The sequence below is a fragment of the Sciurus vulgaris genome (genome assembly GCF_902686455.1).
Source record: "Sciurus vulgaris genome assembly, chromosome: 11".
In the NCBI taxonomy this organism is placed as follows: Eukaryota; Metazoa; Chordata; class Mammalia; order Rodentia; family Sciuridae; genus Sciurus; species Sciurus vulgaris.
The window spans coordinates 129770035-129775044 of record NC_136472.1 but is presented as its reverse complement, the minus strand read 5'-3'; positions in this window follow the sequence as shown (position 1 = coordinate 129775044).

Here is a 5010-nt window from a genome sequence, read left to right as displayed (position 1 = left end):
ATGCTCTACAGTCCCTTTCCCTGCACTAGCAACACAGCGGATCCTCTACTTTGAAAGTGTGGTTTTCCTCCGGTGTTTCGAGATCCCTGTCAGAGGCAAATGATCTGGAAAATCACTAATCATACCTTCTCAGAGCTCCAAGGGCAGTCTTACCTCACTCACTGTTTAAGACTTGCATTAGGGGCCTGGGGACGTAGCTTAATGGTGGAGTGCTTGTCTAACATACACAAGGCCCTGGGTTCAATCCCCAGCCCTGGTGTGTATGGGGGTAGGTCAGGGGAGACTTGCATCAGGTATCCTCGGAGACAGGCCAGAAGGAGGGTATGGACGAAGATGACCTGGTGCTGCATCAGAGGCTAGCCCTGGACTCCAAGCTGTTGTCCCAGAGTGGAGAGATAAACTTTGACTTTTTCTTAGAATAGACATCCTGAATTTCAGAGGTAGTCACCTGCCCAACTTGACTTGAAAAGGTTGGCAACCTTTCATTATTTATTCTCTCACAATCTTACTATGTGCCAGATACTTTTTATTTGGAAATAATACTTATGAAGTCATTGCCTTTTCTCTTTATTAAAACTTTCTCCTAAGAAGCTACTTTCCTTTGAAAAATAGCTCCTGGGATCCTGTCCTGAAATTCCAAACATGCCCAGCATCCTGTACATAAAAATGCAGACAGAGACTTCCTTGAGCTCTCTTCCTTTACCTAAATGGGAAGAAAAGTAAGTATGACCTCCTCACCTTTACCCCACAGCCTTTTGCTTCTATTGTGTCAATGAGGAAAGTAAAGGGGAGAAGGTGCTGTAGGGGAAGTTGTAGCCCCTGGAGAAAGCCCCAGGAAGTGGGATGAAACAGATATCCCTCTCTATACTGAAGGGAAAGACAACTCTAGGCTGAGAGACCTCAGACATCTGGAACTGGTGAGACTATTTCCTGCTTTTGTTCCTGGAGACAAACTTTCTCCTGACATTCAGCATCTGTTCTGCCCAGGAAGGTTCTGCAATATTTAGCAGACTCAGCCTCTGCATGGAGGCACTTGAGTCAACATTTGAAAGATCACAGCTACAGCCTGAGGCAGGAGAAGAGGAAGGAAGAAGAAGAAGGTAACCTGGAATAGCCATGTTGAAGCCTTTGAATCCCCTCACCCCTCCTACCCTCTTCACAAGCTTATTATTTAGTAATAATTTTTTGAGCTCTATGTTTGTTCTAGGTATTAGAGATAGTGAAAAATAAGAAGTTTCCTACCCTCATGGAGCTTATTTGCTAGTAGGATAGACAGAAGATAAATACATAAACTGACAGGTAGTGATAAGGGAAAGATGGGGGAGAAGGTGACGGGGTAGGAGAAGTGTGTGTGTGTGTGTGTGTGTGTGTGCATGACTACATTATATTTAGAGTGTCTTCTATTGAAGAATTCCTTGGGGAAGTTTGATTTTTACATTTTATCAGAGTCTTGAATGAAGTGAGAGAGCAAGCCATGTGGAACCTGAGGGAATGGAATTCCAAGTCTGAACGACAGCTAAGGATAGAGGCCTGAGATGGGGCCTGTTCTTGACATGTTGAAAGGAAGACAAGGAGACTGGGTTAGTTTGGAAGTACGGAGGAAAGGGATGAGAAAGTCAGGCCCAAAGCCACACCATGGTCAGTTATATATAGACTAATGTAAGTTTTTTTCAGTGTGCTCAATTGTTGGTGGCAAGTTCTTAGAGGGTTAGAGAACAGGATCATGGCATCATCTGATATACACTTAAAGGGAGTGTTCTAGCTGAAATGTGCTGTATTTCTACCAGGGGCAGTTATTACATCGTGACTGCTGTGGTTTGGCTAAGTGCTCCCAAACATGTGTTAAAGACTTGATTCCCAGTCCATGGTTCTACTGGGAAGTGGTAGAATCTTTAAGAGATGGGGCCTAGTTGGAAGTCTTTTGTCACTGGGGTCCTGTCCTTGAATTGTGTGACCTTGGTTGCTTCTTCTTTTGAATTCTGTTCATAAGATGATTGACTTTGCTCTTCCATGTGCTGCTGCCATGAGCTTTTACCACAGGCCCCAAAGCAACAGGGCCAATCCACCATGGAATGAAACCAAAATAAACCTTTTTTCTTTATAATTTGATTATTTCAGGTGTTTGTTATAGTAATGTAAGCTTTTGCTAACATAGCACTGTTAGGAGACAATGCTTATAAATATACTTAAATTTTAGAATGCTTTACCAAGTCCTCTATCAAGAGACCGTTGTTGTGGCATGATAGAAAGATTATGACATGTGAAGGTAGTAGAACGGCTCTGAGACCCTGGGAAAGTCATTTAACATTTCTGAACCCTAGTCACCTACTCTGTAAAATAGAGATTATCAGGTACCCCAGTACAGGGTGGTTGTGTGGTCAAAAAAATGATGGTGGTAAAAGACTTGGACAATGTAAAGCACTACAAGTCATGTTGGGTCTATAACTGTTAGTAACCAAGGGGACAGTGTTTGCTTTGTGTTGTATGCCCACCCTCCCTCCCCATTTCTTTCACCTCTGTGAATAAACCCCCTACTATAATCTCTTCATTTTGACCAGTGGGATGAATTAATTTCTTTCTGCCAAGATCCTGACTGATAAAGACTCTAAGAAATGCTAATCCATTCCCATGATTTGGACATCAATTGGGGAATACCAAATCTAAATTCCTAGTCGTTTTCTCTTCTTAAAGATTCAGATTGGTGTTGGAAGTTCTTTTCCCTGTGGTTGTCATGTATCTGCATAGCTCATGAGATGGAACAAGAGTTTCTCCTTTCCAGAACATCTTTTCTAGGACATTTGTGTAGGATTTCCCTCTAGAATAAAAGGCAAATATGTGGTGGTCTAATATAATATAGTGTTTCTCCTGGGGGAAAGGCCAGGCAAGCTTACACTCCATTATAAAGGGTTTGAGTTTCCTAAACTCTGATTCGTCCTCAAACATGGCCCTCTCTGCCTGTGCACGCATCACCTGGCCCTTCTTGCCTCTGTCCTATGGGAACTGATGCTTGGGAAATGATGGTACTCTGGCTGCTGCTACTGCCATTGACCGAGTGCTCCATCCCTCTCTGACCAGGAGTTGTGGATGCTGTCAGCATCCAGGAAGTTATGGCAGGCTACTGTGTTAACTTATAATTGGGATAAAATCTCAAATTTGTCAAGGTTCTTTAAAATATGGAACTTTACACTGTTTGTGGGCATGTGCTTTTGAATGCTTTGCTGCCACCTTAAATTTCACAAGTTAAGAAATAAAACCATCTCTTTCATTCCCACTACTCCCCATTCCACAACATTTCTGTCTATTCCAATGGCACTTTGTCACATTTTAGGAAGCTGTACCCACTCCTCTTTCTCACTCCTTACTGTATCCAATTCTTCATCAAGTTCAGGGGGAATTTCTTTCACATGTCACTCATACTTACCACTTTCCCATTCCACATCCATCAAACCCATCCTGGGCCCAATCACCTGGGCTGTTGCTGCACTCTCTTGCCACCTCCCCAACTCCAGTTTACCCTTTCCACTGTTTATTACCTCAAGGTAATGCACATTGTATTCTTCATGATTCTTTGGTTCATTTTTAAAATTTACTTTTTAATTGACAAATAAAAATAGTATATATTTATCTTTAACATAATGTTTTGAAATATGTGCACATTGTAGAATGATTAAAACAAGTTAATTAACACATGTATTACCTCACATGCTTATCTTCTAGGTGGTGGGAATACTTAAAATCGTTCTTCCAGTGATTTTCAAGAGCACAATTTATTACTATTAATCACAGTCACCATGCTGTATAATACATCTCTCAAACTTACTCTTTTAACTAAAATTTTGTGCCTTAGGAGTGAGATTATGCAGTATTTATTTCTGTATCTGGTTTATTTCACTTAGTGTAATGTCCTCCAGGTTCATCCATGTTTTCCCAAATGAAAGAATTTCCTTGTTTTAAAAAACTATATAGTATTACATTGTGTATATGTATGTGTGTGTATCACATTTTCTTTATTCATTCATTGATGGATTGTTAGGTTGAGTCTACATATTGGCTATTACAAAGAATGCTACAATGAACATGGGAATACAGATGTCTCTTTGATGTACAGATGTTATTTATTTTGGATATATACCTAGAAGTGGTATTGTTAGATCACATGGTAGCTCTACTTACAAATTTTTGTGGAAACTCTATGCTTTTTTCCATAATGGCTATACTAATTTACGTTCTTCCGAACAATGTGTAAGGGTTCCCTTTTCTCTACATCCTCACCAACACTTATTATCCTTTTTTTTTTAATAATAGTCATCCTAACAGGTGTGAAATATTTCATTGTGATTTCAATTTGCCTTTTCCATGTTATTAGTGATATTGAGCATTTGTTCATGCACCTGTTGGTCTTTGTATCCTTATAGCACTTGACAGTTTCAAAATATGTTCATATATATTCTCTCAAAATTCTAATGAATGAATGCAACCCTCACTACAGGGTGATGTGATAATGAATTTTATGTGTCAACTTGTCTGAACCACAGGGGCACTAGATAATTTGTTCAAACATGATTTTGGATGTTTCTGTAAGGGTTTTTCAGGAAGTTAACATTTAAATTGGTGGACTTTGAGTAAAGATTGTCCTCCTAATATGAGGGGGCTTTATCCAATCAGTTGACAATCTGAGTAGAGCAAAGACTATCTCCCTACAGCAAGAAGGGATTCTGTCAACAGAGGGTTTGGACTTGAATCACACATTGGATCTTGCCAGGTCTTGATGTCAATCCTATAGATTTTGGTATTGTTGGCCTCTGACTGTGTAAGCCAATCACCTCAATCTCAGTGTCTCTGCCTCTCCTTCCCTCACCTCTCTCTCACTTATTGCTCTATTTCTTCATAGAACCCTAAGGTAGGTATTATGCACAATTTTAAAGACAAAGATAGTCAGACATATTAAGACATATATTTATAGCAAGGATGTTGGTCAGTTTTCCATTACTGTAACAAACACCCAGGGTT